The sequence below is a fragment of the Lissotriton helveticus genome, chromosome 6 (genome assembly GCF_964261635.1).
Source record: "Lissotriton helveticus chromosome 6, aLisHel1.1, whole genome shotgun sequence".
NCBI lineage: Eukaryota > Metazoa > Chordata > Amphibia > Caudata > Salamandridae > Lissotriton > Lissotriton helveticus.
Window position 1 is genome coordinate 621,412,622 of NC_136067.1, and position 21,706 is coordinate 621,434,327.

Here is a 21,706-nt window from a genome sequence, read left to right on the forward strand (position 1 = left end):
CCGGAACTTGCAATTCATGGCAGCAGCACGTCACTTAACACCTAGGCAAATGAGGTGGATGATGTTCTTTGCTGAGTACGATTTTATTGTGACATATCAACCAGGGAAGGAGAACAAAAAGGCAGACGCCTTGACTAGACAGTCAGCCAAGTCCAGACTCAACGAAGTACACAAAGACTCTATCATCAGCCCTGATAAGGTTATCGGTGTAACATGTACCCAAACGTTTCTGCGTAATGTCGCCAGGAACATTTTACAGGAGGGATGGAAGAAATGGCTAAAGGACAACACAGAGTGGAAGATGGTCCAGGGACTCCCTATGCGTCAGAAACAACTTCTACTGCCCATCCAGGCGCTAAGGAAACAGGCGTTTCATTGGTGTCATAGTTCTCCTTGTGCAGGACATAATGGGACCGTTAAGACATTGGAAAGGATACAGAGACAATTCTGGTGGCCCAATATAAAGAAGGATGTTGCGGCTTGGGTAGCTGAGTGCCCTATATGTAGTCAAATGAAGAATCTACATACCAAACAGACGGGACTGTTGCAGCCTCTTCCTACTCCTGAGGTGCCCTGGGAAAACATCTCGATGGACTTTGTGGTGGGCATGCCTGCCGACCAAGGGTGTACAGCAATCCTGGTAGTTGTTTACTATTTAACCAAAATGGCTCACTTCATAGCATGTAAACAGGTTCCTTCTGCTAGTTTGTTAGCTCGTTTAATTTTAACACACATAGTGAGGTTACATGGTTTGCCCAGGGTTATAGTCTCGGATAGGGGCAGTCAATTTACGGCCAGATTCTGGAAGACCCGGTGTAAAGCCCTAGGAATAACATCGAACACTTCCACTAGTTTCCACCCCCAAACAGATGGCCAAACCGAAAGGGTTAATCAAACTTTAAAGCAGTATTTAAGATGCTATGTGGATGTCACAAAGGAGGACTGGGTGGACAGGTTGTGGTTGGCTGAAATAGCTTATAATAGCGCAGTTCATGGCTCAACAAAACACGCACCGTTTTATAGCACGTATGGTTTCCATCCCAATTTCACACCTTTTAAACACCCTGCATCAGCAACACCAGTTCCAGAAGTACAGGAAAAGGGTACAGGCCATACATGAGACATGGAAAGAGGTTAGAGATCATCTGAGACATGCTAAAGCGAGTTACAAGGCCTATGTTGACAAGCACAGATAACCGGCTCCGGTGTATAAAAAGGGGGATTATGTGTGGCTCTCGTCCAAGAACATACGTTTCAAGAGATACAGCATATTCAACCCAAAATACATAGGTCCCTATAGAATAATCAAGCTCGTCAACCCTGTGGTGGTCAAGCTGGCCATCCCTTCCACTTTGAGGATACACCCAGCCTTTCATGTTTCCCTGGTCAAACCTACTCACTCCAGGAAGAGAATGCGCCCTGTATCGGTCACAATAAATGGTGAGGAAGAACATGAAGTAAGGGGTATCCTGGATTCAAAGATACACCGCACCAGATTGTGGTATTTGGTGGAATGGAAGGGGTATGGCAATGAGGAGAATTCTTTGGAGCCTGCAGCTAGCAGTCATGCACCCAGGTATGTAAAACAATTTCACAACAGGTTCCCACTCAAACCATGTCTCTGTCAGTGTTCTTCTGGGGAGGGATGTACTGTTGTGTCCCATGGCGGAGTGTGGGCTCGAACACTGCCTTGAGACATTACTTTTGTTGACCTACTACATTTCCCAGGCTCCTAAGCGGATGCGCGCGGCGGAAGAGGCAGGTGACGTCATCACGCAAGACTTCATGAGGAAGCCGGGAACTGTGGAGCGCCGCCGTTGATTCTACTTTCTTCGAGGAAGATTACGGTAGGGGTGTTCGCACCGACTCTAAGTTTATTCCTGTGATGATCGAGTGTCCGTTGCCAATCTGGTTCCAGATCCTTGTGGGTTTTCGTTTCGAGGGCATTACCGAAGGTGCCTTAACCTGATGTCTGTTTGTTTCCTCCTGACTCCGTGAGGGGAAGTTCCGATCTTCCACCTTGGGAGAGTAGTTTCCTCATTGGCATCTGAGTGCCTCTCTACTGTGGGGAATATATTGTGACTTTGTTGGCTGTGCTCACCTCCAGGCGCAGCAGTTTACGTTACGAGTAACCTTGTACTTTGTTTGCTGGGCTCACCTCCAGGCACAGCAGTTTACGTTACGAGTAACCTTGTACTTTGTTTGCTGGGCTCACCTCCGGCACGGAATGGGGAACAGTGGGTAACTCTCTGCGTTAAGAGAGTCGAGGTGTCTTTTGATACTGCACTCACCTTCAGACACTTAGGAGGAGACCTTTGAGCGTCTCTCTGCCGTAAGAGAGCACTCGTGACTTTGATCTACTGTGCTGGCCTGCGGGCACTGTAGGAGTATCCTTGTGGTGCTCCCTGATTTTCATTGGAAGGTATTTCATGTTATAGGGTGAGTTTAACCCGTTGCGCAATCCTTTGACTTGGATATTCAAATGACTTATTGCGCAATTTATGTCTCTTTGCAACAGGGGAACTTGAGCTTCGCCTGGCAGGCTGTTTTTCCCAAGCCCCCCCCTGTTGAAGTCTATTGCATTTATACTTTTGGTATGCAGTGACGATGCCTTTTATTTACAGGGACATGTCATTGATCTGTTGATAACATTATAACCTAGAGTTCTTTGTATTTTAGAATTGAACGTTCTTTGCATCTCCAGATTGCCAGGCAAAGCACCATCATTTTCCTTTACAGGTATTGCATCTTATTTGTGTATGTACAGAAGATAGCCTGTAGCAATTGTCATCTACGTATAAGAGGTCATATTGTGTGGACTTGACTCATAGTGCCTTGTTCTCGTTTCAGCTCTCTCTCCCTGCCGTCCCCATCCTGCCCTTCCCTTTTTTTTATCCCTCACTTGACCACTCCTTTGAGTCTGTGGTAATTCAGACCTAGGGGCTGTCTAGTGGTGGAACCCATTGAGCATCGTACGATCCTGAGGACACATGGACCTGACAGAAGATGCATTGCACAACCAAAGTGATGCATAGGTACGGAGGTGCAGTAAGGCTGTAATGTGAGGTCCTGTGAAATCATTGAGTTTCCCGTTGACAAGGGCTTGCGATGCAAAATTTGGTGTCAAGGTGCGATGTCCCAAGCAGCCCTGAGAAGGGAATGTGAAGTCCGGCATCATTCACAAGGCTGTCCTTGATGACGGATGCATAAGCCTGAACCAAGGATGTGTCCTGCAGCAGTGGTTCCTAAGAGACTGCAGAGGCGATGCAGGCATTTGAGACGGGTCCAATCCATGCAGCAGACATGCTTCGGTTCTACACAGGATTGCGTCGTGCAGCATCGGAGATGAGTCTGTTCTGTGGGATCCACTGTTGGAGCATTCTGTTCCTGAGACTCTACGCTGGAGGCCAGTCAACTAGTCCTTGGAGTGACTCTGTTCATGGGCTCAACAGATGCAGGTCTAGTCCTTCTCATCCATGCAACAGGGCAGCAGCCTGCAGGTCAGCACATCAAGAAAGCAGTCCAGTAAGACATCAGCATAGAAGTCCTTCTTCCTGGCAGAGTATTAACAGGTCCAGAAGTGTACTGAAGAGTTGGTGTCTGAGGACCAATATTTATAGCCGGTGCCCCTCCTCTGGAAGGTCCGAGAAGCTTCTAGAAATTCCCTTTGAAGTTCATATCATCCTGCCTTTCCTGGCCCCAGATTTACAACAGGGGGATGCAACCCTTTGTATTGCCGCAGGACAAAGCCTATTCAAGTGTAAGTAGGGCTGGGCCCAGCTCTGCCCTCCAATCCTGACAGTGAGGGGCCATCCAGGCACACCTAAGCTCTCATTTGTGCAGGTGGTTAGGAGAAATACACAGAGCCCAACTGTCAGCTACACCAAATCATGTGAGCCTGAAAAAGGCTACAGCCAATAAATGGCTAAGGCAGGAAAAACGGTGAAAATGCCAATTTTTCAAAAGTAAAATTTTCAAAATTGTAATTTAAAATCCAACTTTACCATGAGAGAAAATTTGTGTCATGATTCCATAGACACCAAACATGAATTGATTATCTACTCCCATTTGAAAATTACAGCTAGCAAAAAGTAATAAGGTAACTATAATGTTATCCTAGAGGAAAGGTAGGCCTAAGGCCAGCAAAACAAGATCAGCAAACATGCAGGAGAAAGGAACAATTTTGGGGGAGAAAATCCTATGGCTGACAGGACTAACACATACATGTTGTAACTCTTCCAATATGATCCTCAGAGGATGCTCTTAACTTTGTTTTTCACCTTGAGAGAGGCACTACACCTTCCATGCTCCTGTGCTGATGCAGTCTTGGGCAGGAGGCAGAGGAATGAGGAAGTTTTACACAGCTCTATATAGGATGCTTCATTTATCCAATGTGCAGGATTCATGCAGGAAAAAATGTTCCTTCTGTGTCAGTAAGAGGCTAGTCCATGCCTCCATCCTCCTTTTATCAGATTTGTTTTTATCTTGGAGGACATAATAGGTAAGAGGAAGAATAACAACACTTTTTAAACAGGAAAACTTTGACCCCTTCCTAACAAAATTGTACGTTTTCAAAACAGCACACTGGGACATTTAGAGGAAGCTCTATGTGGAACAACTTTCGGTCACACAAAGACTTTCCTCTGCTGACCTAGCATCTTCTGATGAGATGAACCCTAAACATATCACCCTGAACACTCCATGTGTCTACACTCCCCCCTGCTCTCATTGCGAAATGGTATTATCAGCCTTAGCATATGGATTCCTGTCTCACCTTCCCTCCACTGGCTAAAAAGAAGAAAAGGTCTAATTGACTGGTTCCACAAATTGCCTTAGTAAATCAAATAATGCAATTCAAGATACCATTACTAGAAATAAGCTTTGTAAATCCCCCAACTGTCAATGGAGAATTTCAGAATCCCTCAGCTTGTGTTGCATATTATATTTTAATTATCAAATATTGCTTTACACAATTGAAAAGCTATGGCTCTCCCTTTGAGTTTTTTTTTATAAAGACCTGGTTTGTCCACTACCAGCTTTATGCCTGGGCAGTCCTGAGAAATGTAATTATGTCATTTCTCACTTTGACTCCACTAACAGATCGGCTCCTCTTGATTCACTTGACAGCAATGATTGACTTTGTCCTTCTTTTGTCAGTAATTTTAATCATGATAATGGTTTTTGAACTGTCTGTTCCTTGCCTTTAATAGATAGGCTTGACAACTGCTCTAATCAGATGAAAGTGGATTCATTGAACAGTGCGGGTTTGTAGAACAAAATGTTTAATTAAGATTGGTTAGCCTTTGTTTGAAATTTTTCATCTTTTCATATTACAAGAAACTTGGGCTAAGGAAAGAATCTTTTTAGATGGGTTTTCAACTGATGCAGTAGCCACCAGTATCTTCTTGTTGGGCAGGGGGAAAGGCAGTTTAGCTTTTTTATTTTGCCACCTAACTAAGATGAAAGGTCAGAACTTTACACTTAAACTTGCTGAATGTTCAAGTTTTAGATCTTAATTTTGATCAGAGTTTGAGCTGTGTATAAATAATGTTTGTAATGATCATTTTACCTGTTAAAATTCTCGTAATACTGAAAATCTCTCTGCAATTTAAAAGCATCATAGTGATGTGATCAGCGGCAGCCTTTTCTGTTATTGCCACTCAGAGCCAGCTTTAGTGCACCTCACACATATGAACTCTTCCTCAGATTCTCTCATTATCAAATGGCAACATTTCCCCTCATCTCTCTATAGCCCCTCTCTCAAATACATTTCACTTGTTTTAACTGCGCTAGTAAAGGCTGGCGTTACTAATCCACTCAGCTATCCACAAAAATTGCAGCAGGCATAATAACCCTTTGTGCAAAACTGTCACTCGCAAAACTCGATCTCTGTCTAGCAGGAATATTATTCAAAAGAATTATCATGACATTTTCTTTTCTGCCTAAAAGCTGTAGGAACAAGGAACTCTGCAGCAAGTGCTTTTAAATCGTACTTTATTGCTTAACACAGCCAGCCCCCCCCCCCCCAGGTTAGTGCCTCCCCCTCAAGGTCAGCGCCCAGTGTGTCCACACCAATTGCACCACTTTAAAGCTGGCCATGTTGGCAGTGGGTCTCTCCAACTGTGAGTACGGTTTCTTCCATTTTGTCTAAAATTCTCAGGGGAGTCACGAAACAATTTATTGCATTAAAAGTATGGTAAATGTGCATCAGATCACTTGTCATCTTTCCCTGTTTGTACTTACTTTTAAATCTCGAGAAGCTCATATATTTATTGGTTAACTTTTCATTTCAGGTACCTTTAGGAATACTGCTGGTAATTTCAAAACTATGGTCAGGGTATTTAGTGATCACACTCCTATTACCCTTTGTTTAGCACTTCTTTGCAAGTCTAAACGTATTAGCGTAATTCATCCTAGAGTTGAGGTGAAAACTGAAAAAGGGTTATTCATGCCTTTAGCCAGAAAGGATTGGTGGACCAAGCTTCCCATACAGCTACTTATAAATCTCCCCAACACAACAGTCAAGCATGGTTTGATAAATCCTGCTCAGTAGCTCATAACCATCTTCTCAGAGGACTAAAAAGAAAAATTCGCATTTATGCTGTGGTGGTCACCTGTAGGAAGTTGTTGAAAGTTACTATCTTTTGTGGGGTATTTCTACACGTTTTTTCCTAACCTGAATTTGTTATCTTTACCATTCTACGCACTTTACTGCTTCTAATAAGTAGTAAAAGGTTGTGCTCTTTCTTACAATGCACTGGAACTGCCATACACCTTGACTGACACAATTTTGTTACCTATAAATTCCTAGTAGATGTACTAAATGTACTCAGTGCCTATAACTTAAATGCTGCTAGTGGGAGGCAGCACTGATTGTGCCAATCACTACAGTAGAAGTGTAAAGCATGCCTCCAAGCCTGTCACTGCAGCTTGGCTGTGAGGTGTTCAAACTGCCATTTCAACCTAACAAATCACTCTTGTGACAATCCTAAAACTTCTTTAAAATATTTTAAGTCACCCATAAGGTAGGCCTTATTTCCCAGTAAGGCAGGATGCATGGCATTTTAATGTAGGGAATGCTGGTATTCAACACTCACCTGACCCCATGATGACTCCCCTGCTGTGAGGTGTGGATTTCTCCTAGAGAGAGGACAAATGGCTCGGGTGTGTCAAGGACTGTACCCAAGAGCTAGTTACACTTCAAAGAGGCCAACCCTGTCACAGGCAGATGAACCTTACCCCAGGCCTGCTTGCCCCTCTAGTCAGCTTGGCTTTTAATCCAGTGGAAGGGGGAGCTGCCCCAGAACTAGTTTAGATTGACCACAAGGAAGGGTGTGTCCATTATTGTAGTCACACATTTGGGTGTGCCCAGTGAGCTCTGTCTATGAGAAAAATTCCGTACTATTTTAGGAGGGGCACTGTGGGATGGTTTACCATAAAACAAACAGAATGTGCTGCGGAAATGGGTATGGTCACCTCTGTGAACTCTTATCTCATTGGGCAAGGTGTGGGCAGTGGTTACCCTCACCCACAGGCTGGCACTGGACATAAATGTTGCATCCCCAGTACACTTCTCAGAGCACTCCTTGACCTGAGAAGAGTCAAAGGAAGAGCTGATCTGACCTGTGGCTGACCTCATGTTTGAGTTACAGGACGACAGCAAGTGCTTAGTGGCCTTTTTCTGCTTTCTAGTGAGTCTCGACCCCCAGGTACTATCCCCAATGTTCTGGTCCCTTGACTGTGGTTAGAGTGTACCCCTCTCTGTCTAACTGAAAGCTTCACCGGATTAGAAATCAAGAAGTACCCAATCGACTTGACGCTGAGCAGCACACGATTAATGGCTTTACCAGAATTGACGATAATCAGCATTCAATTGGCTCCAAGATCACAAGCAGTGCCTCCCTGTTGTCATTGAGCGTTTCATTGGTTCCAGTCAGCTGCCCGGCCCCACTGAAGACTTTCTACCTCCATAAAAGTTTCTAAGTGATAAGATAACTTTGCAGGAGAGATGAACCTGGTCCTTGTATCCAACGTGTGCTACATTGTGGTCAGCCTCACATCTTACCCTTGTACTGTTCCAGCATGTCTTATTGCCCACAGTTGGTTGTTAGCCATTTTATGTGGTTTTTTCAAGCACTAACTTTTAAAATAAAAAAGTCTGGCTTTACTAATTGGATTTTTGCTATTTTGGTTGAATTGTACTTATTAAAGTATTCTCTATTTTTCTAAAGTGGTTTGAGATTTTTCTTGTGTGTGGTTTTTGCTTTATTGCTGTTTGAGAACTGCATACATACTTTATACATTGAATCTAAGTTAAGCCAGGCTGCTCTAGCTAGCATTGGGTCAAGCAAAGGTTTATTTAGTGACTTTTGTGATTCACCCAAAGAGGATTGTGAATATTTTGTGAGGTGGGTTCTCATCCGGACTCAACTAATGCCTCACTTTCTTACAGAAGGGCTATAAAGGTGCACAGGGCTGAAGGAAGGCTAACAATATAAAGGAGTCGTGGATCAACATTTTTTATGTCAGCAGCCACACAAAAATTGCTGACTTCTGCTGGATGGTTTCTTATCCATTCTCTACAAAACAAACTAATATAGTTTCGGACCTTGTGATGCTGGCTGATATTTGGGTAAACAATTTCACATATATTTATTCTGCTTCTGCTTCACTGGACAACTCTCATCTCACCCTTCTTTAGTGAAAGCAAACCTCTAATATTTCTTCTATCAGTTGTCAAAGAAGCAATCCGTGATAGTCCTACAGGCATGTCCTCTGGCCCTGACAAAGTGCCCATGGATCTATATAAGTATAATTCTTACGGGTGAGTATCTCTGCTCAATATTATGTTTATTAAATTGTGTAATACAGGCTTATCTGTCTCTTGGCCTAAATTCATCATACTCCCAATTTTTTGAAAATGAGCTAAGGACAACCCTACATTTTATTACCTGATATCACTTATAGATTCCATGATTAAAATTACAGGCAGAAGTTTAAAGGACAGGTTATCTGATTGAGCTAAGAATATCAACATCCTTTCAGATGTTTAATTTGGTTTAGGGCCCCGTCCGTAGAACCCTAGAGAAGTCTTTATGCCTCCAACTTTAGTTGCATAATTGCTGTCCATTTAGTCTTTATGAATCTGAGTTCAATGTTTGATTGTGTTAACTGTATTAAGTTAAGATCCAATGTTATCATCCTTGGAGCTGCCATGATAGTGTTCTTTTAAAAAAAAAATACTTTGTAATCTTTCAGCATGAGTAAGATTTGTCTTATAGGGACAATGTAATAATTCATTCTTATTCATCCGTAGGGTGTGGAACTGATTCATTCTGCCATCATTTCCTTTTATGTTATGTATTAATATTTTGTAATAAAAAAAAAACTCAAAATGGTCTAGATATGCTAAAAATTGATACTTGCATGTTATGAGTGATTATATATGCAGATTATGCTATTTTTACGACTAGTACAGTCAAGGGGTTACATTTGCTGGTCAACCTTTTTGTGGAGTTCTAGAACTAGCAATAACTCAGTACACACTTATCTCATCTTATGTGATGGTAGTTGGCACAAAATGCACTACAACCTGATGCATTGCCAATAGAGGCATGGAGGGTTTACTTTTTTCATATGTGGGAGTCACTCATCATTGTTCTGTAGTTGACAACACTCGGGGGTCGATTCCGATTCCGGAAAAACCGCTCCGAATAGCCGTTCGGAGTGTTTTTCCCATACGAATTGTACCCTGCAACGTCCCCCATACGTATGACAAAGTACGATTCGTACCAGGAGTAAGCATGGGCGGATTTTGCGGATCCACGATTCGCGGATTTGCGGATTTGCGGATTTGCGGATCGTGGATCCGCAAAATCGGCGGATTTTGCGGATTTGCGGATCCGCGGATTTGGGGCGGGGCTTCCATGCGAGTGCACATGCCTCTTGTGTGGGTAAAAGGTCCGATTGTTTTTTGGGCTGATGAATGAGTCACTGCATTTGAGCTTCAACTAGTTCCAGCGACCATGTGTGTGTTACTATGCAATCGCCCCGAAGGGCGCAGGGGTCCCTTAGGTGAGCTGTCCATCATAGTGGGTCAATGGCGGGAAGACGGTGCACACCGCGAGTGTGAGGGCGGGGCTTCCATGCGAGTGCACATGCCTCTTGTGTGGGTAAAAGGGTTGAGGCCGATCAGAGCAGTAGGTGAAGAGACAGAAGCTCCTGGTCACAGGAACAGCAAAAGGATTGCGCTCCTGAAAGTCAAGGATGCAAAGGCCTCTGTCCAGCATCACAGCTGATTTTCGAGGGTAGATTTGGGAAGAAGGCACACCTGCCTCGACGACGCTCACGATTTTTTTTGGGCAGATGAATGAGTCACTACATTTGAGCTTCAACTAGTTTCAGCGACCATGTGTGTGTTACTATGCAATCGCCCCGAGGGGTGCAGGAGTGCCTTCAGCTTCCTGGCCACAGGAACAGCACGAGGATTGCGCTCGTGAAAGTCAAGGATGCAAAGGCCGCTATCCAGCATCACAGCTGATTTTCGAGGGTAGATTTGGGAAGAAGGCACACCTGCCTCGACGACGCTCACGAGTTTTATTGGGCAGATGAATGAGTCACTGCATTTGAGCTTCAACTAGTTTCAGCGACCATGTGTGTGTTACTATGCAATCTCCCCGAGGGGTGCAGGGGTCCCTTCAGCTTCCTGGCCACAGGAACAGCACGAGGATTGCGCTCGTGAAAGTCAAGGATGCAAAGGCCGCTATCCAGCATCACAGCTGATTTTCGAGGGTAGATTTGGGAAGAAGGCACACCTGACAGAAGCTCCTGGTCACAGGAAGGCCATGTTATAAATATTTTACGATGGCGCCGGCAAGCTGCCAGCGCCATCCTAAAATAGTTACTAAATTAGCTTCAACAGGAAGCTCTAATAGATAAAATAAAGCAGGTGCTCGAGCTCGAGCACCTGCTTTATTTTATCTATTAGAGCTTCCTGTTGAAGCTAACTTAGTAACTATTTTAGGATGGCGCTGGCAGCTTGCCGGCGCCATCGTAAAATAGTTACAACAGGCCAGCAAGGCTTCAACTTTTGCCCCCGGAATCTGCCGCGCGTGGATTTGCGAATTCGCAGTAAAGTCGCGGGAGTTCGCGGATCGCGAATTTACCGAAAATTCGCAAAATCCGCGAGCGGAACGGATTTTGCGCCCATGCTTAACCAGGAGCCGTACTCCATACGAGTCGTACAGAGACCGTACGACTCTAATCTCCGTACGATTCTCCCTTGGAACCCGCTGTATGCGACATCTGAACGGTTCGCGGCTGGTTTTTATGACCCAGCAAGTACAATATGTGTCGGGTACGCACCGTACGACCCTTTTTCTACGGGAGCTGAAAACAGCCGTAAAAGCAGAGTTCGTGCCAAAACAGGTACGGAACGGCCCCCGGGTACGGTGCGTACCCCCCCATGATCGCAGGGGTATGCACCGTACCCTACGATGGGAGTATGAGCCGTACCCCGTTGTACGATGGGTGTACGAGCCGTACCCCATTGTACGATGGGTGTACGAGCCGTACCCTCATTGTACGATGGGTGTACGAGCCGTACCCCCATCGTACATGGGGTACGACTCGTACACCCATCGTACATGGGGTACGGCTCGTATACCCATCGTACAATGGGGGTACGGCTCGTACACCCATCGTACAATGGGGTTACGGCTCGTACACCCATCGTACAACAGGGGTACGGCTCGCACACCCATTGTACAATGGGGGTACGGCTCGTACACCCCATTATTGCAGGGGTACGGTGCGTACCCCTGCGATCATGGGGCGTACGGTGTGTATGTGTTTGTGTGCTTTTCCGTACGACTCGCCCTTACCTGACGTGGACCGTACGAATCGCGTCCTCATACCCCGGTCCGGATCGTACTCATCGGGTCGTACGGCATGTGTACGAGTCGTATGGTATGTGTACGAGTCGTGTGGTTCACGGTTTCAGCCTTGCAATACATACGGATCGCGACGATTCGGACGGATTCACGGAATACGGATCGTACTTCGTGACTCGGACGGACGGGTACGATTTGTACGGAGAGGGCTCCGGATACAAATCGTACGGACGTTTTTTTTCCCGAATCGTAATCGACCCCCATGTGTTATGCAAGTGACTAAAGTTAGTGAAATCTATTGGTGCTCTGTTTGAGTGTGTAACTAATCTTGCCTCAAAACCAATTAAACCAATGCTTAATATCTGCAATGCCAAATTAGTTGCCATTGCATATTATGGGACAGGTGTAGTGAGCTATGCCAATATTTCGAATTTCCAATGTGACAGAAGTGGTATGTGCTTACTATCTTTACCCCATTGATCACATGTCTTATCTGTCAAGAAGAACTAGATCAATAACATCTGGAGGATTCGATTAAATTTCAACTACTCCTTTTATGGACCTCCCCATAGCACAAAAAAAAGTCTGAACCAAAATCTTATAAAAGACTGTTTAACCTTGAATTGGGTACATAATATTCCTTGGCTAGCTTTTGTTAAATCATCTTTTAGGGAGTTTGTCAGGCCAGATTTGTACTCTAGCCCCTCCAGCATAAGCACATATGAAATTCTTTAGTTTAAGGTTGCCTTTCTTTTACTGTAATGTGCTTGTGGAGAGACAAATGATTTGGCAAAGAAACCTGCTTGCATAAATTTAAAAACTCTGTTCTCCGTTCATCCAACTTTATCTCAGTGCAGAACAGTATTGATAGATTCCTACTAATACATTTTATATTAGGCTATATACACCAACTACTTGGGTTTGCTGTTTGGTCAGTGATGAATCATCTCTTTTTTCCTTTGGTCACTTTTTTAAATAATGCACTTTGCATAATGTTCTATTGCGTTCTTTTCATTAATTTCTGCAGCGTTGCTGCTTGTTTTCCTAACCAAAGTAATGGAGATTTCCCAGGCTAGACTTGCACTTGTTTTCTTACAAATGTTGAATACTGACCTAACCTGTGTGATGATGCCTTGCGTTTTAAAATAATGTGTTAGTATCAGGAAGGGTATCCTACTTTCATAACTTATTTTATATATTAATTTCTATTTTTTTATAATGTTTATTTATTTTAATATTGTATACTTTGGGTTTTGCTGTTTCTAAATAGCCTTTGGCAGAATTAAAAATTATTTTTGCATGATTGGTGTTCAGATCACTTTTTTTTGCTTACTCCACTGATCGCATAGGGAATCAGCCTTTCCTACAAAGTTTTAACTTCGCGCATCATTTACCACACATTTTTTACTACGAAATAACTGTTGCCACCAAGTCTTTATATCGCAAGACTTTACCACGCAATTGAGCAGCAGGTGGCAATGTTACACCTTAGCCTTTTTAAATAGGTGTTTTAAATATGTAGAACATAGCCTTATAGCCCACAATAGCGGGCTATACCGGCTATTAAAGGCACGCGGCAGCATTAAAGGCCCCAGGGCCTTTAACAAGGGAGCGGAACTTTATTAGTCTGTATAGCCCAGATATGAAGGGCTACAAGGCTATTAAAACATTCTGCCACTAGAAGGCAGAATGTTTTAACAAATAAATTAAAGGCTTCAGGGAGTGTGAGGGGTTTGAAATCCCCTCAGGCTCCTTAAAGCTTTGTACACAGCTATGAACAAAGAAACATTGGAATGTTGGAGCTCTGGGCTCATACCAGCCATTATAAGCCTGGAGCTACCCCAATGTTTTCAATGGAGCTTCCAACATTCCAGTGTACTAATTGGGTTTATATGTAGATTTGGGTGTGTTGTAATACCAATTAAATTAAAGAACGGACTGCATGGCTATTAATATGTTTTAAATGACATACCCTGTTGTACCTGAGTATTAATTTACTTAAAATCAATAACAAGAATTGAAACCAAAATACTTTCAGGTCGGAATGCATGGGGTTCTCGGACTATTAGCGGGTAATTGTATTATTAAAAAGGAAATAAAACCTGGACGGGATTCAGAGAGTTTACATGCAATCCACTTGCACCTCTTGCAATACTAGAGTATTTACTAGAGTATTCACAAGGCAACTAAATAAAATATACATATTAATACTATTAAAATGCTACCTGAATGAAATGCTGAGAGTTTAGGGACAGTGGGTAGAAAAGTATTTAAGTACTCAGACATTAAGTAAACAAAAACACATTACATGCACATTTTTGCAGACAAATAAAATACAAAATAAAATTATTTTGCGTTCTAAATAATTTTATTAACCAGTTTCAAAAACTGAATTGCATCGTATTAAGTAAATAAGTCTTCACAAATAATATAAACAAAACAAACCAGAAGTTCTTAAATTGATTTATTTTGAAAAATATTTCAAGGATGTCAAAACAAATATTAAAATATTTTAGCCCTTTTGTTGCCAGGACTCCCTGTGTCACACCCTTTTTTGGCTATTTGGGGTAGTTCACGCTCAGGCCCCTATACCGTTTGGTCCACATAAGGTATTCAGGCCAAATAAATGTCCTATTTTTTCAACCTCCAGTGGATTATAAAGGTACCAAGAGGTTATGGGGTCCCCTATAGGGGAACAAGAACTAGCAAAAATACAGCTACATTTTATGGTGGGGAAAAATGGGAAAAAAATACTGCAGAAAAAGTGTCTGTCTTTTCTTTGCAAATGGTATCAACAAAGAGTTTGATGTGCCAAAATCACAATCTTTCCAGCTTTCAGAAACAGGCAGTCTTTAGTCAGAAAACCAACATTTTCTACACAGGTTTGAAATTTTACTGGGACATAGCAATTTTTTCATATTTTTTGTGCTTTAACCACCATCCAGTTAGTGGTAGAAATGGTTGTGAAACCAATAATAAATCGTGGAAAGCTATACATTTCTGAAATATACACAAAATTCTGAATTTAGAAAAAGTTAATGTGTGTAGATCCTTCAAGTTTTTCCTATATAAAGTAATAGTTGAAATGATAAAATATTAAAATTTAGTTTAAAAAAAACGCTATTTGTGCCTACATTTTCACCTGTAACTTATTCTAACTATGACAGATTTTTTAAAACAATATACTGGCACATATACTGGATCAATATGGTTCTGGGGATATATAGTGCTTCTGGGTTTACTAAGAGCCCAAGGTACCCAGAACCAATAACTGAGCTGCGTCTTGCAAAGGTTTTCATTGTGTCCCGGGTATACAGCAATTCATTTGGTAAAATATAAAGAGTGTAAAATAGGTATCAAGGAAACCTATGTGTTTCCAAAATGGGAACAAGAAATACAAGAATTGTTTAAGCAGAAGTTATTTGCACATCTCTGAATTTGTGGTTACTCATACTAGCATGTGAATTAGAGGGCATTTTAAAAAATGTCTTCTTTTTTACACATTGTCTTACATTTGGAAGGCAGAAATGCATAGAAAGACAATGGGTAATAACACATGTTCTACTATTCTGTGGTCCCCTAGGGCTCCTGATAAAAACGGTACCTCACCTATGTGAGGAGGCCTAGTACCCGTGACGTAAAATGGGTCAAAACTCAACGTGGACACATTACGGGGCATATTAGCAAGAACCTCGTTTAAATTATCGCCGTTTTAGCGGCAGGAAATTGCCGCTAAAACTGCGATAATGGGCTTGCTAATATGCGTTATAGAATTCCAATAGAAGCCCTGGTTAGATGTCCTGCACATTTAACCTGGGTTTCCATTGGAATTCTATAACGCATATTAGCAAGCCCATTATCGCCGTTTTAGCTGCAGTTTCCTGACGCTAAAACGGCGATAATTTTAACGAGGTTCTTGCTAATATGCCCCAACATTTTTCCAGTGACAACTGACCCTTTTTTGCATTGAGACTAGCAGTGGATTTTTAGTGCTAGCTCAGCCGGGACATAGAGAAACCTAGCAAAAAAAACATACATTTTTGAAATCTTGTCACCCAGGGAAATCCAGGATGGGGTGACTTGTGTGGCTTCTACCAGGTTGTGTTTAGCAGAATCCCTTACAAACCTCAAACTTCAAAAACACATTTTCCTAAAATTTGTGTGACAGAAATTTCTGAAATCGGCAGGAGGCACAATGTTCCACCCATCCAGCATTTCCCAAGTCTCCCAATCAAAATTGTACCTCACTTTTGTGTGCAGGTCTACTGCCCATGACTAGAAACAGCCCAAAACCCAGCATGGACTAGTCACATATTTTCACTGAAAACTGACTCTTTGTTTGCAATGTACATAGCTGTGAATTTTGGCCCCTAGCTTAGCGGGAACCTAGGGAAACCTAGCAAACCTGTACATTTTCAAAATCTATACACCAAAGAGAATCCAGGATGGGAAGACTTGTGTGGCTCTCATCAGGTTCACTTACCCAGAATCCATAACACACCTCAACATTTATTTTAAAAAAAAACATTTTCCTCACATTTCTTTGACCAAAAGTTCCAGAATCTGTAGGGGAGACACAAACTTACACACAACCAGCATTCCCCCAAGTCTCCCGATAAAAATGGGCCTACTACCCACAACAAGAAATGGCTAAAAACGCAACGTGAACACATCAAATTTTGCCAGTGAACACTGACCCTTTTTTTGCAATGTGTCCATCAGTGGATGTTGGGGCCTAGCTCAGCCGGCACCGAGGGAAACCTAGCAAACCTGTACATTTTTTAAAACTAGACACCCAGAGGAATCCATGATGGGGTTGGGTTGTGTGGCTCTCATTGGGTTCGGTTACCCAAAATCCCTTACAAGCCTCAAACTTAGGAAAATAAAGCACATTTTCCTCAAATTTCTATGATGAAAAGATCTGGAATCTGTGGGGAGCCAAAAGCGTCCAACCACCAATCATTTTCCCAAAACTCTCAATAAAAATAGTACCTCACTTTTGTGGGTAGGTCTAGTGTCTGCGACAGAAAACGGCCCAGAACACAACTTGGAGACATCACATTTTTCAACAGAAAACTGACCTTTTTTTGCAATGTGCGTAGCTGTGGGTTTTGGGCCCTAGCTCAGCCAGCACCAAGGCAAATGTAGAAAACATGTAATAAAAAAAAAATAGAATCACAGGTAAATCCAGGATGGGGTGAACTTGTGTGGCTCTCACCAGCTTCTGTTACCCAGAATCCCTTGCAAATCTCAAACTTTGTGCCAAAAAATACACATTTTCCTCACATTTCTGTGATGAAAAGTACTGGAATCTGAGTAGAGCCCCAAACTTCCCCCCACCCAAAATTTCCCCACATTTCTCGATAAAAATGTTACCTGACCTGTTTTGGTAAGCCTGGTGCCAGAAAAAGGAATTGGCCCAAAACGCAAAGTGGACACTTCACATTTTTCCAAAGAAAACTGACCCTTTTTTTGCAATGTGCCTAGCTGTGGATTTTGGGCTCTAGTTCAGCCGGCACCTCAGGAAACCTAGCAAACCTTTACATTTTTGAAAACTAGACACGCAGAGATTTCCAGGATTGGATGACTTCTGTGGTTCTCCTCAGGATCTGTTACTCAGAATCACTTGCAAACTTCAAACTTTCTAAAAAACAAAACACATTTTCCTCATATTTCTGTGATGGAAAGTTATGGAATGTGCGTGGAGCAACAATTTTCTACCCACCCAGCATTTCACCAAGACTCTCAATAAAAATGGTACCTCTGGATTTTGAAAAAAGAACAATTGATGGACAGAATGCAGAACAATGTCATACATTCACCCCAGTACAGCGATCTGGGCCTAAATCCATCTTTATTTTGCTCACCATGCCATTTCAGTTTGGACCCAGCCATATGCAAATCAGTCTTGACCCTGCCCCAATGGGAACATTCCAGCCGGAACTGCCATGCCAGGTCCTCCCTGAACTGAAAATAAGTACCTAGGACCGGTTTCGGGCTTTCATCCCTCATCAGCCAGGATAGCTAGACACCAGTGGATTGGAGAGCACGGGACCCTCGTCTGGGCATACCCTTCCCACTCGGGGTGACTAATTAAAAAAGAACAATTGATGGACAGAATGCAGAACAATGTCGTACATTCACCCCAGTACAGAGATCTGGGCCTAATTCCATTGTTTTTTTGCTCACCATGCCATTCCAGTTTGGACCCAGCCATATGCAAATCAGTTTTGACCCTGCACCCAATGGGAACAGTCCAGCCTGAACTGCCAGGCCAGGTCCTCCCTGAACTGGACACAAGCATCCTAGGGCCAGTTTCAGGCTTTCAGCCCTCATCTCCAGGATAGCTTGACTCCAGTGGCATGGAGAGCACGGGACCCAAGTCTGGGCATACCCATCCCACTCGGGGTGACAAATGCAAAAAGAACAATTGATGGACAGAATGCAGAACAATGTTATAAAGTCACCCCAGTACAGAGATCTGGGGCTAAGTCCATTGTTTTTCTTCTCACCATGCCATTCCAGTTTGGACCCAGCCATATGCAAATCAGTCTTGACCCTACACCCAATGGGAACCGTCCAGCCCGAACAACCAGGCCAGGTCCTCCCTGAACTGGAAACAAGCATCCTAGGACTGGTTTGAGGCTTTCAGCCCTCATCAGCCAGGATAGCTTGACTCCAGTGGCATGGAGAGCACGGGACCCACATCAGGGCATACCCGTCCCACTCGGGGTGACAAATGCAAAAAGAACAATTGATGGACAGAATGCAGACAATGTCATACATTCACCCCAGTACAGAGATCTGGGCCTAAATCCATCATTTATTTGCTCACGATGCCATTCCAGTTTGGACCTAGCCATATGCAAATCAGTCTTGACCCTGCGCCCAGTGGGAGAAGTCCAGCCCGTACTGCCAGGCCAGGTCTCCCTGAACTGGAAACAAGCATCCTCAGACCGGTTTTGGGCGTTCAGCCCTCATCAACCAGGATAGCTTGACTCCAGTGGCATGGAGAGCACGGGATCCATGTCTGGCCATACCCGTTGCACTTGGGGTGACTAATGCAAAAAGAACAATTGATGGACAGAATGCAGAACAATGTCGTACATTCACCCCAGTACAGAGATCTGGGTCGAAATCCATTGTTGTTTTGCTCACCATGCCATTCAAGTTTGGACCCAGCCATATGCAAATCAGTCTTGACCATGGACCCAATGGGAACAGTCCAGCCCGAACAACCAGGCCAGGTCCTCCCTGAAATGGAAACAAGCATCCTAGGACTGCTTTCAGGTTGTCAGCCCTGACCAGCCAGGATAGCTTGACTCAAGTGGCACGGAGAGCACAAGACCAACGTCTGGGCATACCCATCCCACTCGGGGTGACAAATGCAAAAAGAATAATTGATGGACAGAATGCAGAACAATGTTATACATTCACCCCAGTACAGAGATCTGGGCCTAAATACATCATTTTTGTTGCCACCATGCCATTCCAGTTTGGACCCAGCCATATGCAAATCAGTCTTGACCCTGTGCCCAATGGGAGCAGTCCAGCCCGTACTGCCAGGCCAGGTCCTCCCTGAACTGGAAACAAGCATACTCTGACCAGTTTTGGGCTTTCATCCCTCATCAGACAGGATAGCTTGACCCCAGTGTCTTGAAGAACATGGGACCCACGTCTGGGCATACCCGACCCATTCAGGGTGACAAATGCAAAAATAACAATTGATGGACAGAATGCAGAACAATGTCATACATTTACCCCAGTACAGAGAGCTGGGCCTAAATCCATCTTTTTTTGCTCACCATGCCATTCCTGTTTGGACCCAGCCATATGCAAATCAGTCTTGACCCTGCACCCAATGGGAACAGTCTAGCCTGAACTGCCAGGCCAGGTCCTCCCTGAACTGGAAACAAGCATCCTTGGACCGGTTTCAAGCTAGCCTGGCTGATGAAGGGTAATACCCAGAAACTGGTCTCAGAATGCTTGTTTCCCATCCAAGGAGGACCTGGCTTGTCAGTTCGGTCTGTACTGTTACCATGAGGCACAGGGTCAAGACTGATTTGCATATTGCTGGGTCTAACCTGGGGTGGCATTGTGAGCAAAAGAAAAGTGGATTTAACCCAGATCTCTTGACTGTGGAAAATGTAAAAATTTATTCAGCATTCTGTCAATCATTTGTTTGTGTAGCACTTTTCACCCCAAGTGGGATGGGTATACCCAGACTTGGGTCCCTTTCTCGCTGTGCCACTGGATTCAAGCTAGTCTGGCTGATGTTAATATTAATGTTAATGTTATTTGTATTTGTAGAGCGCTAACTGATACCCGAAGGTGTCCTGGCGCTGTGAGAAGGCCTACTGTCAGCTAAAAGTGGGAGATATACAGTTATAATGTAAACAGACACGTTTTTAGTGCTTTTCTAAAAAGGAGGATGTTGGAAATGCTTCTTATATTCAGTGGTAGTGAGTTCCAATATTTTGCAGTATTAATCGTGAAACTCCTTACACCCCCAATTCGCTTTTTTTACTCGAGGAGTGCTGATGAGCTTTTGGTCGGCTGACCGTAGTGCTCTGTTTGGTTTATACCAGGTTAAGCGTTCTTGAAGAAATTTTGGTCCTATGCCAGGAAGTGCTTTAAATACCAGGCAGAGTGCCTTGAATTTAGTGCGTTTGCTGACAGTAAGCCAATGAAGCTGTTTGATTTTGTTCGAGATGGATTTATATTTGGGTGTGACTGTAATACGTCTTGCTGCTGCATTTTGTAGCATCTGCAGCTTGTTCATTGATCCTTTTTGAACAGTTAGGTACAGACTTTTATAATTTTCTAGTCTTGACATTATAAGGGCTGATACCACTGTTTGTTGTGCATCCTTAGGTAATAGGGGCATGATTTTTTGCATGATTTAATGATGTAGGATGTGGTGGAGGCAACCTGATTTATTTGGTCCTTAAAATTCATTTTGTCATCAATCAAGATGCCAAGATTCTTGACCTTTCTTATAGGGACCGGCAACGATCCCATTTCTTCTGGCCAATAATTGGGAGTCCAGAAATTAGGGTCATTGCCAAAGAGGACCACCTGCATCTTACCGGAGTTCAACTTTAAGCAATTCTGGGACATCCATGCTCCTACTGCTTTCATGCAAACCTTTAATTTTGTTGCTGTTTCGTGTAGTTTTTCCGGTAAAAGAGACACGACGATTTGAGTATCGTCGGCATATGATGTTAGGGAAAATCCAAAACTTTGAATTAAGGGGGCTAAGGAGGACACATAGACATCGAACAATGTCGGGCTTATTGATGATCCCTGTGGCACCCCACACAGAAAGGAGAAAGGTGTAGCTTTAAATTCATCTAGGGTCACGGTTTGGGTTCTGTCTGTAAGGAATGATTTAAGAAGTTTCCATGCGTTGTTTTTGATTCCTAATTTGTCTAGTCGGTCCATCAACAGATCGTGATGGACCGTGTCGAAAGCCGACTGGTAATACCCAGAAACCGGTCCCAGGATGCTTGTTTCCCATCTAGGGAGGACCTGGCTTGGCAGTTTGGTCTAGACTGTTCCCATGAGGCACAGGGTCAAGACTGATTTGCATATGGCTGGGTCTAAGCTGAGGTGGCATGGTGAGCAAAAGAACAATGGATTTAACCCAGATCTCTTGACTGGGGGTGAATGTATGATTTTTTCAGCATTCCATCCATCATATGTTTGAGTAGCACTAGCTGTGGAGTTTGGGCACTAGCTCAGTCGGCACCTAGATAAACCTAGCAAGCCTGTACGTTTTTGAAAAATAGACACCTAGGGGAATCTTGGATGTG